Raw genomic sequence first — 19,893 nt, 5'->3', positions numbered from 1 at the left:
TTTTTTTCAGATCAAAAAAATTTTAATCCATTGTTTACTTCCTTTTCATCTGTTTTGTTCTCTCCTAAAATCCTATAATTTGATTGTTGTGAAATACTAATATGCCAACTAAATCTGTTACATTTCCCCTTATGATTTCCAATTCTTTTTCTTTTTACTCTGGTCTTCAGATTATTTCTTCCATTTGATCTTCTGGATCTGTAGTTCTGGTTTCATCAATCCCCTTTAAATTTATTTACTAAATTTTAATCGAGAAGTCATGATTTGTCTTAGATCGAACGTGTCTCTTTAATCAGTAACTGAGTCTAATGCTCTAATATATTTTAGTGCATGTCATTATCTGTCTTCTCTAGCAGTTCTGCTTCATTTGGAGATTTTTGTTCTGGGTGTTCATTCACTTTTTTATTCACTAATCAATTCAACAAATGTGTTATATGTCAACTATGTTTTAGGAAAGAGTGGTGGAAAAGACAGAAAAATACCTCTTCCCTCATGGAGAGATGAAATAGATAAATGGAATACATTGTATCAGAGAGATAAATGATCTGGAGGAACTAAGGTGAGGGGGTAGAATGAGAAATCTAGGATAAGGGGTAGATTGCAATCTTACATAGATGGTCAAGAAAATCTTCATTAAGAAAGTTAAAAAAAAAAAAAAGGAAAGAAAGAACGAAAAAGTAGAGCAAAGACCTGTAGGAGGTGAAAGCCTTCCAGGCAGAGGGAACTCAAGGTCAGAGTGGTCAGAACAAAGTCAGATAAGCCTGTCTCAGAGTCTCATCGCCTTTCACAACTCTAGAGAAGTATTTACATTAGAGTCTATGTAAATGAGAACCCCTATAGCACAAAAATATACGGACACAAACAGAACAATTAGGAAGCTATTGCAATATTTTGGCAAGAAAAAATAACTTGCACCAAGTTAGTAGTAGTAGAGGCGATGAACAGTGGTCATATTCTACTGGTATCTTGAAAGTAAAGCCACTTGTTCATTCATTCATTCAACCAGAGCTGGTTTCATGGACATGCAGCCTGCTCAGAAGTGGAAGGCCCTTGCTTAGAAGGGCCCATGCTTAGTCTGAGGTTTTGTTATGGCTATTTCAAATTCATAATAATTTTTAAATAAGGAGATCTAAATTTTCACTTTGTACTAGACCCACAAATAGTGTAGCCAGTCCTGTATGCAGTAAATATTTATTGGGCATTTATTATTATAGGCATTAGTCAGGGAAGAAAAAAACCAGAATTACTCTCATGGTGTTTACATGGATGAAGCATGTAACAGACAATGAACATAATAACAAGTCAATTATTTAGTGTGTTAGAAGTATATTGTGCTACAGAGAAAAAAGAAGAAGATGGTAAAGGGACTTGGGGAAGAGTACAGAGCTCAGATTACAAGATTTAATGGGATAGTTAAGATGGGACTTGTTGAGAATGTGAGGTGTCTGAAAATACTTGAAGGAAGTAAGGGATTTGATGAATCAAATCCCCTTACTGATGCCTGGGGAATAAGGTTCCTTAAGAGCAGCTGGCAAAAGACCGTATGAGGAAGGACACCTGGGTGGCTCATTTGGTTAAGCTGCTGCCTTCAGCTCAGGTCATGATCCCGGGGTCCTGTGATCAAGTCCCTCATCAGGCTCCTTGCTTGGCAGGGAGTCTGCTTCTCTCTCTGCCTCTGCCTGCCACTCTGCCTGCTTGTGCTCTTGCTCTCTCTTGCTCTCTCTCTGTCTCTTTGTCTCTCTGTCTCTCTCTCTTTATGACAAATAAATAAAATCTTTAAAAAAAAAAAAAAGACCCTATGAGGAGAGTGTTCCCACTATGTTCCCAGAGTAGCATATGCAAAGAAGAAAGCAGTTGAAGAGGATCAACACTGGGGGAAGGGGGACAGATACTATAGGCTACTGAAGCCTTTTGAATTTTACTGAGTGAAATGGGAGCCACTGTAGGAATTTGGACAGACGAGCTCCATCTGACTATGTTTAACAGCATTAATAATGTTGTATAGAAAATCAAATGTAGGAAGGGAAGGGTCTAACCAATAGCAAAGCTATTATAATAATCCAGGTGCAAAATTAACGGTAGTTCAGATCAGGGCAATAGCAGGAAAAATGATTAAAGTGGTCATATTTTAGACATATGTTGCAGGTGGAACCAAAAGAATCTCCTAACTGTGGGGTGTGAGACAGGGAGCCAAGAACGGCTCCAGAGTTTGGGTCCTGAGAAACGGAAAGAATAAAACTGCTGAGAAAGTAGAGGGATGAAAAAAGAAGTCTAGAGATCATGAGTTCAGTTTTGGATTTGAGTTTGGAATGTCTCCAAGACATCCAAGTGGATGTGGGGTAGAGCGTTGTCTAAAGATCAGACTAGAGCCCTGTGCTTGGAATATAGTGTCACTGGAATATAAATGGTATTTACAGCACTGACACCATATAAGATGATCAAAAGAATGAGTGTAGTTGGAGAAAAGGGCCAAGCACTGAGCCTTGGGACATTCAACATTAAAGAACTGGGAAAAAGAGAAAGAACCAGCAAAGGAGAGTAAGCAACAGTAAGCCACAGTATAGGAAGTACAGTCACAAAATAATGAGAGAAATAGAACTACAGACAGTAAATGCAGATCATTCTTTCAAGAATTATCACTCCAAAATGGAAGGGAAAAAATGGACAGAAGCTGGCAGCGAAGAGAGATAAAGAAAAAAATAAGTGTTCAAGTATTTAAAAAGAGTATCATATTTGTATATTGGAGGGAATAATACAGGAGGGAATAATTTAGGAGATGAGAATAATTGCTGAAGCAGTGCCCTTGAGTAGTTGGGAAGGAATGTGATCATTTCCACAAATGAAGTAGCTTTAGATAGGAGCAAGTTGAGCTGTTGTTGAGCAAGTTGGGTTGTTGTTGTTCACCTATGATCATGTTGTAACAGGAAGGACAGCAGAGTATATAGATACAGATACTGGTAGTAAATTAATGTAACGCTTCAAATGTGTGCAAGTTTTCTACTAATTTCCTTCATTTTCTTTTTTTTTTTTAAGATTTTATTTATTATTTATTTGACAGACAGAGATCCCAAGTAGGCAGAGAGAGAGAGGAAGGGAAGCAGGTTCTCTGCTGAACAGAGAGCCCAGTGCAGGGCTGGATCCCAGGACCCTGGGATCATGACCTGAGCTGAAGACAGAGGCTTTAACCCACTGAGCCACCCAGGTGCCCCTCCCCCTTAATTTTCTAACATAGAAGAACAAGGCACTAAGTCAACAGTATTTGCTAATGGACTGGGTGGGGAGTACACAAAAAAAGGGAGGAGTAAATTTGACTCCAGGTTTTTTGGCCTGAAAAATGCAAAGCTGGAGTTGCCATACCTAGGCTGGATATAGGGCTGGCTTATACTAGCTCATGAGAGCCAACTGTTAAATTTCCAGTGACTCGATAAACCAGTCATTAAATACAGCCATTGTTAAAAATTAAATTATATAAGTTTCCAATCAAATAATACATCAAAAACAAAATTAAAACATATTATCAAAAATATTAAAAACAAAAATAATATATACTTGACACTTACTAGCTCACTGTGTTTTATCATACTGATATTCTTGAGATTATTTACATCTATTATATCCATATGATGCAAATACAATATGGTGATGTGTTACTATGTATCTCTTCCCAACAATCCATTCAGTGACATTACATTGGTAGCTTGAAATCAGCTATGGAAGAGTATTCACACCACATAATTGGACAATGCTAAAAATCAGAGCTTAGTTTATTGTTTTGTTGCTTATCTAGACTTATGAAAGTGATGGAGAAAATGTTAATATTGTAGATTAAATTCAAAAGTATATGGTTATGTCTGCCACATTGTGAAAACACAAAAAGCTGGAGAAGAAACATTCTTCCAGCATGCAAAACATTCATCTGATTCAGCAAAGTCTCTGTGTCATTGACAAATGAATGAAGTTCTAACACATATTTTTGTTGTTCCTCTTTCATAGTAAAGTAAATAAAAACAGTAACCTACATTCATATTAGAACCATGCTTGTTCATCAAATGCAACCATAGGCTGGCTACAAATAGAAGTTTGTTGAATATCAACAAATCAATTGATTGTCAGTAAAATGTATCATAAATGTGTATATATACTTTTTTTCCAGAAAGGCAATTATTAAAGATTGAGCAGCTCACCACAACCTTGACTAAAATGGAAAAGAAATGGAGGAACCAGTTTGTGGAGGATTATCACCAGTACTGCCGGTCCTTTCTCCACCTAAAGGCAGAAATTTCTCTATCCTTGGGTGCTTTGCTAATTTCCTTTGTGTACTCATCACTCACTTCTGGAATAGCAGTGTTCTAAAGAATGGCCACAGAAAGAGAATAGGAATATCAACCAGTCTTCTCTTAGCTCCCTTTGTGTGTCATGCAATTCCCCACCATTTCTAGTCCCCCACAATTTTCCCTGAATCTCTAGGACCCATGCAGACATAACGAAGGCTCCAAGGTGATGATGGCCTCAAGGTAAAGCCTGGGGCCTACTCAAGCCCCAACTCAGTCCCCAACATTAGCTGTCTGTGTCAACTGACTTTCAGAGGCAAGTGTGGAATTACTGGGCTTCATGCATTCAGCCACATGCACTGTGCTATTGGTGAGACCGTGTAGGAAATGGAAGGAGCACTGAACTTCAAAGCCACAGACTTAGGTTTTGGTACCCTCACTGACCTTAGGCAAATAGCTAACTATTGACTTGGAAGTTTGGTCTAAATGCAGTTTACATCCTTATAATTCTAAATGGCATGTTGGGGGGCATCTGGGTGGCTCAGTGGGTTAAGCCTCTGCCATCGGCTCAGGTCATGATCTCAGGGTTCCAGGATTGAGCTCAGCATTGGGCTTTCTGCTCAGGATGGAGCCTACTTCCCCCTCTCTCTGCCTGCCTCTCTGCCTACTTGTGCTCTCTCTCTCTCTCTCTCTCTCTCTCTCTGTCAAATAAATAAATAAAATCTTTTAAAAAAATAAAATAAAAAATAAATGGCATGTTGATAGAAGTGATGAAAGTAACTTCCTGGACTGGTCCTTAAAATCATCATACCACTTTTACTATGGTAAGCCATTGAGATCTCATGAGTTTGATTGTTGCAGTAGGTAGCACTAATTACCCAGACTAAGGGCCTTCCTATTTTCCAGAAGATTAAAATTCCCTCCAATCCATGCATCTATCAAGTAGCAACTTCCTTCCACATTAAACCCTGCTCCTACTCCTTTTCTCTTCATCCTAAGAGGACAGATACTGAAAATATGGTTCTGCTTAATGTAACAACACAAATATGAGAGTCTAATAAATTTTTATTGTCAGTTTTATTTCATCAAATTAAATCTTAATATATTCACAAGTAATCCTCTATTGTGATTGAAGGCAGACATAGTGAAAATCATTCTATTTCACAAATTTCCTTTAGAAGTATCTAAAGAATTTTGTATACAGCATACTATTGAAACAGCTAGCTAATATTTTAAATTACCTAGTACTCATTTTTAAACTTTTTATCTTAAAGTGATAAACAGTTTATAGAAGAAGAACATGGAGGGGCACCCACGTTGTTCTGTCAGCTAAGCGTCCAACTCTTGGTTTCGGTTCAGGTCATGATCTCAGGTTCATGAGATCCAGCCTCACATCAGGCTCTGTGCTCACCATAGAGTCTGCCTGAGATTCTTTCCCTCTTCCTCTCCCTTCCCCTCTGCCCCTCACCCTGTTGCAGTGCATACATGTGCTCACTCTCTCTCTCTCTCCCTCTCTCTCAAATAAATAAATAATATCTTTTTAAAAAAAGTAGTAGTATACAGAGTTCCTTGAAACCTTTCCCCAGCTTCCTTAATGGTGACATCTTATTAATTATAGTACATTATCAAAATCAGGAAATTTACATTGGAGTAATATTGTTAACTGGACAACAGAATTTATTCAGTTTGCATTTTTGATACGTTTTTTAAATTTTTGATGCAGTTTTAAGGCATTCATGTGTGCGTGTGCATATGTACGTGCATCAGTGTAATTTGGTCCCATGTAAAGATTCACATAACCACAACCCCCATCAGGAACAGACTAGTTCTGTCACCACAGAAGAACTCACTCACGTTACTCTTTTATATTTACACTCACTTAATCTCAACCCTGTCCCTGTCCCCTAGCAACTGCTGTCCTCTATCTCTATAGTTTTATCATTTCAACAATGTTCTATAAATGCAACATATAGTGTGTAACCTTAAAACTGGCTTTTATTTTCACAAAGCATAATGCCCTTCAGATGCATTCAAGTTGTTGTGTGTATCAGTAGTTTGTTCCTTTTTATTGTTGAGTAGTATTCTACTGTAAGTATATACTATATCTGCTCAACCTCTACCCACTGAAGGACATTTGGGTAGTTTCCAGTTTGGGGCTATTAAAAATAATGCTGCTATGAACATTCATGTGTAAGTTTTTGCATGAAGATGGGTTTTTATTTCTCTGGCACAAACGCCAAGAGTGCAACTCCTGGGACTTTCACTAAATACATGGTTAGATTTATAAGAAATCATCAGACTGTTTTTCAGAATGGCTATATCAATTTACATTTCTATCAGTAATATATACCTGTTTTAATTTCTCTGTGTCCTTGCCAGTATTTGATATTATCATTAGTTTTAATTTTAGCTGTTCTAATAGGTGTGTGGCGAGATCTCATTGTGGCTTCAATTTGCATTTCCCTAATGGCTAATGATGTTGAACAACTTTTCACGTATGTGTTTATTTCCCTTTCATATTTTCTCTTTGGTGAAATGTCTGTTCATGTCTTTTGTCCATTTTCTAATTGGATTGTTTGGGTTTTTACTTTTGAATTCTGAAAGTTTTTGTATATGCTAGATCCAAGTTCTTTGTGGGACACATGCTTTGCAAATATTTTCTCCCACTACTCCTATTATTAATCCCTAAAAAAGTTTATCAAAGAACGCTAAAGTTCTTGCAACTTCACACGAGTTTGAATGAAGACGTTGAAAAATTGGGGATACTTTAAGAGACTGTCATTAATAGTCATTTCCCAACTTTTTCTGAAATGATGAGAAATTATTATTGCCTTTTAGGTAGCAGATGCATGAAGGTTATTGAGACCCAGTGGGGCAACGTTACACCTACAGCAGATTGATTAATTCTCATTACCTTAAATTGAAGACAGGAGGATAAGAACATCGAAGTGATTTACTAAGAAGTTTATCAAGCATCTGCCAATATAATTATTTTTTTAATCCAACAAGAAAATAGTTGTCAATAAATAAGTCATTAATAAGCTAAAGAGACTTATTTTCAGTGTATTGAAATTGAAAGAGAAGCTTATTTAAAGATTAAGAGAGACATCAAGGAATACATTTCAGAAAGATTAACAAGTACTGTTAATGAGCTAAGTATTTGAATAAGAGAAAGGCTTAGAGACAAGAAAAATGGAGGAAAAAAACATTTTATTCACAAACAGAACATCCTACTGCAATATACTAACTAAATATTAAGAACAATTACTGTTATTACTAAGTCTTTAAACTGATAAGAAAAATAAATCATCTTAATAAGGGTGAGAAATGGATATTTGCTTACTACCTGAGAAAACAAAATAACCTTCCATGGTAGTTTAAAAAATACAGCACTTTAGTAATTAAAATAAAATTAGAGTTAGAATTAATGGATTAGATTCTGTATATATGCAGATAAAGCAGTAATATAATCAAGCATAATGATGAAAATAGAATGAAGTGTTATTGGTGAGACCTTGCTTCACATTATCAAACTCTAGAAAAACACTGAGCAATCAAGATAATAATTTTTAATAGATATTGTCACTTTGTATTAATGAGAATATTAATATAGTTTTTAAAACTCTAGTAAAACCATCTGCTAACTTTCTAACCTGGACTGCATAGAAAGCTGTAAAGTTCTGAAAAAAAATCTCATTTCAAGTGAGAATTGCACTTTAAAAAAATAGTCCTACAGAATAATCCCTATCTTGAGGGTAATATTGGACTGCAGAACAAGACTGCAGAACTTGATCTAGTTTCTTAACTCCATAGCCTAAAATGAAAAGCTGTTTTATATATGTTATATTCCAATGCCAAGAAAACACTGCATGACTCTGCATGTCTGCTGGTAGATTTGGAAACAACCAAAGCTAGAGCTACCAATTCCACATCTAGGAATTGGAGTTGGAAAAAAAAAAAAAAAAATTAATACTTCTTATCCAAAACCATTCTCCCTTCTTAGCACCACATGTCCATCAATAGTATATGCTATTCCCACACAGCTTTGAGAAGGTTAATCTTTCTTCCACTTTAATTATTGTATCAGGCAGCCACGTGTTCTCTCAGAATTTACATATGGGAAAGGGTTTATTCTACTACCTAGGCCTGGATACCAGGGTTTTTGAAGACTTAATGAACAGAAGCCAAAAACTATCATTCCAAAGCCTCAAGGTCTTTCTAAGCCTCCTGTGTGGTGAAAGCAGACATGCACCTGTGGCACACAATTTCTTTAGGAAAAGTCAAAAGAATAGGTCCTTTAATTACACGCATGTAAATAATTGGTCCATTGATCCTGAGGGACACTTTGAAGTCAGCATCAACCTGTTTGATATGTCAAAAAAGATGTTCTTCGACAAGCTGAGTGTTTTATTAAAAAATGCAAACCGGACTCTGCTTAGGAGCTAGCTGCCCTTGTTTGGGTAGGAGAGAAAAGAGAAAAGTAAGGGGCCAGAGAAGATAAGAGTTCAATTTCTGCATGACTGATACAGCACACTGGATTCCAAATTATTCCTTGTTACTGTGGAGGGGTTTTCTGCTTACTTGTTTTGTGTTACGGTTGTTTCACTTCCTTTTTACAACGAGTAGAGATCTGACATTGAAAAGCTTGCCAGAAAAACTTGCAGACTTTGTCTTCAATTCACATTGGAGGAGAGGCTGTAAAAAGGAGCTATGCTGGACTGTAGCTCTCATGCTGCATTTATTCAAAAGGCAATGAAGCCAGAATGCACAGATGTTGGACTGCTGGGCGCCATCTTACAAAACCGTGTATGGTTTCCTCTGAAGGGAGAGGACATTCCCATATGAACCAGAAAAAGGTTTCAGGAGCTCCTCTCCCTGTCTGAGCGGCATGTAATGGGTCTTGGGCTCTAAAGCCACTTGCTCAGAGCTGTGGAAGGGGAACGGGTGGTGTCAGGTGAAGGTTTTGGCCAGAGGCCAAATTGGGACAGTGAAACATGGAACTCAAGTTCCTTAGCTGGTCGTACTTTAATCCCCATAGTTTTCCCCCACTATTCGTGAACCATCAGTAAAATCTTAATAGAATTCCTAGTCTAGTGTCAATTCTGTGTAGAGTTTGGTAAAGATCCTAACTTGATGAGGAGTGATGGGAGGAAAGAAGAAGCGGGGCCAGAACAGTGAAGCTTTTGTTCCAGGCTGTAAGAGCGGGTTAGAGCTTCAGGAGGTAACAGATGGGGGCCCTGGTGAGGCTATCTGACAAGGAGCCTGGAAGAGAAGAGGTGGGGAGATGAACCACTTCACAGACAGGAAATAGGACTTCCAGAAGAAGAAGAAGAAAAAAAAAAAAGAGGACTGTGAGAGGATCTAACACCCAAAAATCACAACAGCTGCTCACTCAACATCAATGACCATTTACACTGAAACAGAAAATTCAGACTTCTGTGGGCTGGAAATGCAAGAAACAACAGAATGGCTTTTGACTTCATCCTTTCCCACTCTGTTCTCAACACCATCATCACTGGCGCTCCAGAGTCCAGATTCCTGCACTCTGACTAAAAGCCAGAAGCTCAGTTACTCTCCCTGCTGGATGGCCTGAACTATAGCATGAGGTTAAACTTCACAAAACGTTCATCACAAGTCTGCTCCACCCACAAAAATGACATGCAATGACACAAAAATTTCACAGTCTGGAACAGCATCAATGACACCAAGGACAAGAGGCAGGGAAACAGACTTTAAAGAACAAGAAGGAATTAACCAAATACCTGGGCTGAGACCCTCACATGAGAGGGAGAGAGTAGGAAGAGATCTTATACATCTCAGTCCAATGACAATGACAGGAAGGAAAAGCAGAGCAAGAGCCCCGTTGGTGAGGAGCATGGAGATGTCCAGGGGAGGACTGTGCTAGAAGCTGTCAGGCTCACAGCGGCCTGAGCTGAGAAGCAGGCCTCAGCTCCCCACCCCCTCCTTGGTGGGACACAGCACAGGAAACTGCTCTGGGACACGAGAGACAGGAAAACAGAGGCCTTAAGGAACATGAAGGAGACAGAAAACTGTTGCAGGGACTAGGGTTGCCGAGCACCAAAAAGCAGGGTAGGCCTCTTCTGTGTGGAACCGTGTGCCCACAGGGTGATTAGGTCCTTTCAGGGGAACTCGGAGACAGGAGTGAACAGCTAACCTCCAACTGCTCCTTATCAGAGCCCCGCAGGCATCCTGTGAAACATCTCAAGGTGGGATTTGTGGTTGGGATAAAAATAGCTTATGTGAGCTTTTCTCTCTAGGAATCCTTGCTCACAAATAAACGTAGATTGCAGCTCTCCCAGAAACTCCCTCATCCTGCCCTGCACACAGTCACCAAAATTGTCCATTTTTCTGGTCAATGACCAGTGACTGAAGAAGGCCCCTGTATCGATCTCTTTTTTCCCTTAATAACTCGGGTCTCTTCAAGTGAGAGAGAAGCAGAAAGAGGGTGAGGAGACAGAGTGACACACCGAGACAGAGGAGGGAAGAGGAGAACCCATGGACAAGGTAGTAAGCTCACTAAGTATTCACCAACCACCGACCAGGCACCGAGCACTATTGTCAGTGTGCAGAAAGATCAGGAAACAAGAACACAAGACTCTCACATTGTACAATGCGTGCAAAGGTACTCTTGGGCTCCTACTCCACGCTTAACACTGTCTTAAGCTCTGGGAGTTATCTTTTTAAGTTCCAAAGAAATGGAGATGAAACAAGAAGTTGGAGGCAGAGAGGTAGAAATGGAGACAATTTATGCAAAATGATCTGGAGGCTGCCTTGCCAAGAGAACCCAGTTTTCTATACTTATTCACTTCAGACTCCATTCTGGAATCAGATGGTCTTCCAAAAACATCAGCCAAGTGAAGCAAAAGAGTTCCAAGGATAAATAAAGGAAAAAGTTTCTAAGTTTGCCCGGCACTTAGGCCATGTTAGAGTGGGATGGACTTGGCTGGGTCCTCCTGGTTATTTATAGAACAAGCGTGCACTCAAACATGCTGCAACCGCAGATGGCTGGGCCAGACGATCTGTCACGGTCCCTTCCAGCTCCATTTATTTTGTGATTTTTCATTTTTGCCCTAGTACCTATCACAAGGGCTAACAAGCGAACCATTAGGAAGTGGGAGAAAAGAGGCCAAACAAAAGATTTGGGGTTTCGTACGGCAAAATCAATTAAATACTATGGGGGGCGGGACTGTGTTTCTAATTTGAGAAATCCTAATCAGCAAGGATATCGTCCAGTGACTTGTGCTTAAGGTGATTGCCCATAACTGCCAGGCCATAAAGAGCCTGGGAGGCTATCCGAAGAGCCCGCTCATTTTACAGGCAAGGCTCCTGCAGCTGGGGTGGGGACACGCATGCCCAGGTCCTCTGTTCCTTGTCCACATAGCTTACAGCCAAGCCACAGTTCAATTCGTTTTACTAGAGATTGCCATCTCAGTTAAGGAACTTCTAAATATTCTGGTCCCAGGAACAGTTAAAATAGATACATTTGCTGTATTTGATATGCTAATGTGTGTGATTTGTGATTATGATATAATTTTATGTATACATTCCTATAAAATTTAATGATTATCTATAGAGACAAGTTCTCCTAACTCATGAGCTATACTCAGGAGCTTTTTAACTCTTTTACAATAAGAACATAACACTAAAGTAAATTATAGCCTCAGTGGTACATTATATTACACCTTATTTAAATAATTTCCAAAGAGACCTAAGTTAAATCTGAGGTTTGACTCATATCTGAGTTCCCCCTGAGATTGTGAAGAATCATCTGGCAATGAAATATCCTAGGTAGAAACTGTTACTTATCTGCATAAGCAAAAGGAAAATATTTTATTTGAGGTACCAGAGAACTCAAGTTTGTTCTTTTTTTTTTTTTTTCCAGGCTCCCTTGTTTTTAATAGGAATATGAGACTTCTAGTCAAGAAATATTTTTACGGGTTTCAAGAACAGAACAAAAACATCAAGATGTCCGACGTCTATCTAGACGTAGATATATCATAGAGATGCCTAGTGAAAATTCTAGTCCATCAACGGTTGCTTCCAATGACGATCTCCTCTTAAAAATTACTGAATCAATCCAATGACTAATTGTCTAAGATTTTAATGTATTAACTTTAGACTTTCTTCCTGCTATTAAGCAAAACAATATTCTACTCATTCCATTAAAAAATGTCAAACATCTTCCAGAACAAGACTAAAGAGAGAGCTGGGTTTTTTTGTTTGTTTGTTTGTTTGTTTGTTTGTTTTTCCATTTCTCCAGTATCCTCTGTCAAATGGCAAATCTTACAACAACTTAGCAACCAATCTGCTGTCCTTTATTCAAAGGCAATAACGGATTAGGGGAGTACGGTGCTGCAAAAGCAGTGGAGCCCTGTTCCTGAGGGATCTGGGGCAAGAGCCCGTTTCCTAGGGCCTCGGAAGAAGCAAAGCAGAGAGAGGACGTGGTTGGCTAGTGTTGCACATTTGACTACAGAGAAGGATCGAGGAAATATATACAGAGCCCAGAGATAGCTTGGCGTTTAGGGATTGGCTGACTTGGTATACCTCATTACTGGTCAGAACACTCACAGAAACCTGTAAGCATCTGTTTGCTGACATGGCATCGCAAGCAAGAAGAACTCCTTCTTGGGCCAAGAAAGTACTTCAATGTCTCCCTTTCTGACGATCGTTATCCTACCATCCCTCCTCAATCCACATTTTGTTCATCCAATGCAAAAAGCAGAAGAGAAGGCTCATGATCAGTCTTTGGTAAATCCATTATTAACTATGTAGAAAGCATTGGTCTTTATTTATGAGGAAAATCAACAGCCACAAAAATCTCTTAGTGATAGCTTTGGGAGAGAAAGGTATATTATTACCATGATAAAATAACTTTGTATTGAGTAGAATTGTAAACAAATTAACATTTATGGATTACTTACAACCAGCCAAGTACTTGAATTACTTATCTCATCACAAAAATCCTTTAAAGGTGCCAATTTGGCGGGGAGGTGGCGGGGTTGCCACCAAGCCCATAATGGTTGATAGCCCAAGGCCACAGATAGTAAAAGCTATGGATAGAAACCCAGTCCTCTCTTCCCTCAAGTTTGTGCCCCTGTATCACCTGGAATTTTTTTCTTGTCAAATAATGTGAAAGGAGTATTGGAATAAACTTTTCAGAATAGGAGAAGGGACCTTATTTCAATACAAGAAAATAAATTGTGAATGAAAAGGTATGTAATTCCTTTTGTTGTAATCATGTGTTCATTTTAGCATTATCTACTCAAGAATTTTGAGGATTCTGCCATCATGAGTCGACAGAAATCATTAAGGAACATCCCTGATGATTGTTTTTGCCTCTGGTTCTGTAACCCTTGCCAAGTAAAACCTTTTGTTTGTCACTGAAGAACACCGGTATTTGTTGCGGGTTCTCTGGAGGCTGTAAGAGTTAAATAAGGTATGTATCTTCTCTAAATAGATTTTACTCAACAATAACTGAACACCTAACAAGACAAGAAGAACTTGTGATTTATGGGAGTTTCTAACTGATGGGAAGTATGTTGGCATCCATACCGGCTCTGAAATGGAGGAAATTGTGTAGGATCTGTTATAGGGTTATATGCACTATTTTAAGCACTTCTGATGAAGGAGATTTTCTGCCAAATATGATGCACCCAAGAGAGACAAAAATCTATGAGACTTTTTGCTTGCTTTAAATAATCCTATTTAGCATTCCTTCAAGATAAGTTATCACTGAAAAGAGTAACCACTTCTTAGAAATTCTAGTATATGTATAAATGTATTCATGGGGCCATTTCAGAAAAGTTGTGTAATCAATGCAAACAGGCCAATATCATATGCATGCAGGTTTTCACGTAGGAGAAAAAAGGGCTTTCCTTCCAACCTCCTATAGTCCATAACCGTGTCTATGAAATAAACTCAAAACAAGCAGATTAACAAGAGAAAATGTGTATACATATATATGTATACACATTATATATACACACACACACATATATACATACATTTATATACATATATATATACACATACTTTCTTCCCAGGGGTGCTCCTATGCCATAATATTAGAAATGTGTATACATACATATATACGTATATATGTGTGTGTGTATGTATACACATTTCTAATATTATGTGCATAGGAGCACCCCTGGGAAGAAAGTGACTACCTGAAAAAGCGGTAAAATTTGAGAGATTATATTCTGCCTTAAGTGGAGAAGTAAGCAACTTAAGGGAGAATAAATGATTTTTAGGAAAGATGAATGGGCCCAAAGAAATAGATGGGCAGGATGATATTTTGTGACAAAGCTTGTCTGTTTGTGACAAAGAACTGAAAATAGTGTGATTTCTAGGCTCCTCACCTGAGGTAAGAGTTAATCTTCCCTCCCTGATAGAACTCCCAGGGAAGGGATTTGTGACAATTAAGATCATTTTGGAGGATCTGTCTTTAAGCAGGTAAGTAGAATTCTGAGAAAGCCTCACCTGCCATTTGCTGTTGTTCAAGTGCCTTCACCTCAAAATAATCCTTATGCCAAAGATCTGAGAGTGCCATATTCCACCATCCTTCACTTATATAATTAGTTTGTTGGAATATGCAGTGTCAAGCTGATTAAAAATGGAAACTCTGCTTCTCAAAATATCCTTCTCTGTATGGTTCCAGGTTAAAGCTGATGGAAATAAAGGAATTTTGTATGAAATTTGGAATGCAGAAGTAAAACAGTAAACACTGTCAGATGTGATCATGGTAAGGGACAAGGTGCCCCATGGGTCCCAGCTTTCCCTCTCCTCTATTCTGCATCTAGCTCTTCTTCTTGACTGCTGGCCTCACCACCTAATGGCTGCCCCAGGCCCATATTCCGACACGACGGTGAGGACTCTCTGAGCTTATAGCTCTTCAGAGGCCTCTCCAAGAGCTCCCCCAGTACAAGGCCTTGGTGTAGAAGCTCTGGTGTGTCCCGCCCCCCACCTCCCCTCCACGTGTGTCCCGCCCCCCGCTGCCCCTCCGCCATGCCAGGGTTCCAAGCAGGCTAAGGACTCTTCCCGGCTCTGACTCCCACTTCCAGACCTTCATTTCCCCAGCTTTTGTCAGAGCTGTGTAAGGACTTATTCCTATAATTTCATCTTCATTCCACCCTACACAGAGTGACTCTGCTTTTCCAAATGAATTCTGAACAAATGAATCCACAGATGGCATATACACATACATACACATATATATTATATACTTATTCATTAAATTTCTTTTATGTAATACAGTTCTTTATATAAGCTCCTGAGTCATTGGCTCTATCCTCAATACCTAGATACAAAATATATGCTCAGTATTTGTCTCAGGCAAAATGAACAGCAAGCTAATTTTCAGATCACTTACAAATATTTTTCCACCCAGTCAGTGCTCAGTAATCCTGGGAAAATTACATCAAACATCAAAAGGCTCTCAAATTCAATTTTCAAATGTAGAACTAAATATAATATGCTTATTCAAAATAATATTCAGAGATGATAGATTCCAGCCCTGATCAACTGTATTATTTTTCTGCAATACCATGTCAACTCTTACTCTTCCCTTTAAAGCAGGAAATTTCATGCATGTAATTGTGAAGTGACACCTCACCCCAACCCCATTTCTGTGTTACGTACCTGGGGTGCTATGTTGCACCTCAGTACATTTACGCTTTGAAAATAGGCTAGAAAAATGCCAGATACCTGTGAGTAGAGAAAGTCCACCTGGGGAAAAAAAAATGTCTTCCTCTACTTTCCTAGAGGAAACTAGGCCCACTAAGGCTGACTCACGGAGGCTGCAGGAAGAACAAGTCTGGCACCTTCTCTCTTAGGTCTGGACTTTGAGAAAAGTGAATATCCACATGGTCGAGGAAGAGTAAGGCAGGTTCCACCACCTGGAGGAAAGCCAGAAATGAAGAAAGATCTATATGATAGAACACAGGATAGTAAGCAAGCCATGTATTGTAATCAAGATTATCCAGTTTATATCATCTTGTATTGATGAGCCCTGGAGTAGTACTAGGAAGGCAGGGACTGCGTCTATTTTCTCATGGCATCACCAAAGTCTTATTTAAACAGGACAGTTTTGTCTAGCTGTGCTGTGAAGACAAAGGTAAGGGCTTTGAATCCACATTTGGTTGAGAACATTAATGCTGCCTGCTCCCCAGCCCTGAGCCACTTAGGGGGGTCAGCACAGCCATCATGAGCAAGTACTCCAAAAAAAGGTGGGTTCAGGGTGAAAAGGAAAGGATCCTGCAGTGCAGTCATTTCTTCCCATGAGGACATTCTCCTTCTCTAGTGAATTTTGAAGATTCTAATTTTTCTACTAGTGTATAAAAGTCTTTCATTAAAAATCAACTGTATCAAGGTATTGTAAAATTACATATGTTTTGTTTTAATCTGCAGCAGATTAATCGGAACTAATTTAAGTGTATTCATTCCTTCCCCAGGAGAACAGAAAGTCATTTAATTTTTCTTCCCAATATTTGGGTTTTCCCTCACTCCAGGGGATGGGAGGACACCTGCTCAGTGTGAGGGTTGAAAAAGAGACATCAGGCAGGTCTTCACCCTTGTAGACAATCCCCTACATAAGCATTCTTGGTTTCCAGTGTCTGCTCAGGAGCTCTCAAACTGGTAGCCCAAAGAGATGTTTCATTTTGTTTTGTTTTGTTTTGTTTTGTTTTGTTTTGTTTGACATGTATTTAGTGCTCTAAAATCTGTGAATTAGTTGCGGTGGAGAGAAACAAGCAGGGTTATCCAATGTAGGACAACAGAGCTCAGGTTCTTAGCAATGAGCTGACCAACCTCTGGGGGCCTGACTTTCCATGAGACCAGGGGTTGCTTCTCTCAGGAGGCCAAATCCAACTTCTTGTGACTTTGCCAGGTAGCAACTGGCATTCCCAAACCATCTCTGCATAGCTGGTGTTTACTCTTGGTAATTAAGAGTTTAGTCTTGATAAGCTGAAGTTGGCTGCTTGCTACCTAAACTCAAAACATTATCCCTACCTGCGGATGACCTCACACTTGGCATTGTCAGAAGATAAGGGAGCAGGTGTGCATGGTCCTTCCCAGAGAAGCTGCACATGCAGCAGCTTTATCAGACCCCAGCCAGCTCCCCTGTGTAGTAGAGAAAGGACAGAAGACTAAACTCCTGTTCTCCATGCCCGGCTTTGTAAATCAGCCCCCCTAAAAAGCTTATTTTTAATACCCTCCATGTGACACTGTAGTATTTTCTTTATACCTTGTCATAGCCCCCAGAGCCAGCATTTAAAAACTGAGAGGTTCTACATGGAAATTTGGATGCCAATATATCTTAAAATAGCCCACATTCCCAAATGACAGCAGTTAAAACAGAGAAGGTAGCCCTCACCATTGCTTGAATTCAGACTTTAACTGTCATTTAGTGTCATATTTGCTCTGTGATTTACCCAACTGTGGAGTACGAGGAATATGAGACACTCCTTGAACTCCAGCTCTATACGTACCCACATACAATCATGTGATATACCTAGCTGGCCCCTGAAGAGATGTATTACATCACATCTAAGCAGATCCCAGTCCATGAAGAGATTGAGTCAGACTGGCAAAACGCAGAGGTAGAGGGGACCTTCTGTTTCACATGTAGTCAAAGGGACCACCATACTAGAACTAGAAGACACAGTTTCCAAGAGAAGGACCTGTGAGCCGTGGGAAGAAACACTCACACATGGTGTGGCAGCCTGCCCTGCCCTGGTTACCAAGTCCAGAGAGGCAGTGCAGGACCCCCCTCCACAGGGCATCATGGGAGCCAGAAGTGAGGGCTGGAGGACATTTTGTCAGAACTACAGAAGTTGCTCTGTATGTAATCCAAATTAAGGACCCCCCCTCCCCCACCAATGGACTAATATTGGGTTTCCTACCCTTAGTAGTAAAGCTTCAGTGATATCTAATCATGACTTAGATGAAAAAAGACTTGCATACCCCCATCGTTGGGCCCAAAGGTTCCTATTTGCCCCTCCAGAGCAACTCTCCTTCCTTTGTTGTCTTGGGCTCTGCTTCTACACAGCTGCCTTGAGGATGGCATCAAGAGCCTCTGGTTTCAAGTGGAGTCTGGTTAATAGGAAGCTAACCAGGTGGTTCTATGAGGAGGGGAGGGGTTCCCTCCCTGAATGATCACCTCAAACTTGATATGTCCCCGAAAGTTACTACTTTCTCCCAGGAAACTAAAGCAACACCAGTCTCTCCATGCTCTGCAGGCCTAAGGGTAGGAATACCTGCTTCTGTGACACAAGGTTACTTCATCATGCCTTGTGGGTCTTGTATACCCCCAACTTTTTAAATAGGGCCCTTGTTGAATAAACCTACTTCAAGTGTGTCATCTTGTTCCTGCTGGGACCCTGACTCATATAACCCCAAAGTAAAATGGGACAGTTCCCACCTGTCACACTAAGAAAAGTGGCATTCTGACAATAGGAGCAGCAGGGATGAGATGGGAATCCTTCTACTGAATGAGGACACTCTCAGTCCAGAACAAAACTCACTTTCCCTAAAATAACCAAGAGCACATACTTGCTTACAGAGGAAAAAATAGTCCGCAAACTAAATTACAGTCAAAGCTTCCCTTATTGTGTTGAAGCATTTGTAACATAGAATCCTGTTCTTTATGTGAAGTGGCTACTGAAAGGCTTCTGCATAGCAGTTGTATGCTTAAGATGAAACATGTGTTTTGAGACTCTGTCTTAGGTGCACAGATCTCTTTTCCCACCAGATGCTGCACCCCTGGTAATCCTTGAGCAAGGCATGCTGAATGGGGTACAAGGCAGTGTCCATGTGGGATCTTCCAGTGTACACCTGAGAGACACAAGGGATAGCTCCCGTTTATGACCTGAAATACTTGAGAAGTTTCCAGGAACCTTCCTAGCTTTATGCTCAGAGCATGGCTCTGGCAAAAGAAGAGCCAAACCCAGTCTTCCATCGGGATCCCTTCCCTCCAGGATGCTGCTTCCAAGCCATGGATCTACAGGTGTCCTTGCTCTGACACACACAGGGCAATAGCTCCTCCTGTGCTCATGGAAGTCCTGAAGGCCCCTTCATCAGCCAGTGTGGGGAAATCTTCACTAAATACTTTGGGGCCATTGTGGAGGTAAAAACTATAATTGTAGGAGATGCTTACTTTTGTGAAGGTTTGAGAACCTTACTTGTGTGAAGGTTTGAGAAAGAGCTGGTGTGAGAAGATGGAGTCACATGGAAGTCAACAGACTGGGTGCCATGAAAAAAGAGAGTAGAACATCTGACTTATTGCACTAGTGTATGCTTTAGCCATTCCTTGGGACTACAGGCCAGGGGCTAGTGCGCAGGGAGAACATGTGAGCTTAGACTGCAGCATCTCCTATAGGACCTTCCAAAATCTAGAGAGGACTTGAAGTCACTTTCACTCATGAGATAAGCAGATGAACCATGGAGTTAGTGCTCATTGGCCCAGCCCTCTGCTTCCAAACTTCACACAGAATTTATAGTATTTTCTCGTACAGACCACAAATATCATATCTGTACTGTGGTTCAATGATAAAAGCACTCAACTTAAATGTTGTTAATTTCCTCCTGGAAATTAACTTCCTCC

The sequence above is a fragment of the Mustela lutreola genome, chromosome 1 (genome assembly GCF_030435805.1).
Source record: "Mustela lutreola isolate mMusLut2 chromosome 1, mMusLut2.pri, whole genome shotgun sequence".
NCBI classification, from domain to species: domain Eukaryota; kingdom Metazoa; phylum Chordata; class Mammalia; order Carnivora; family Mustelidae; genus Mustela; species Mustela lutreola.
Note: the sequence above shows the minus strand (reverse complement) of the source record.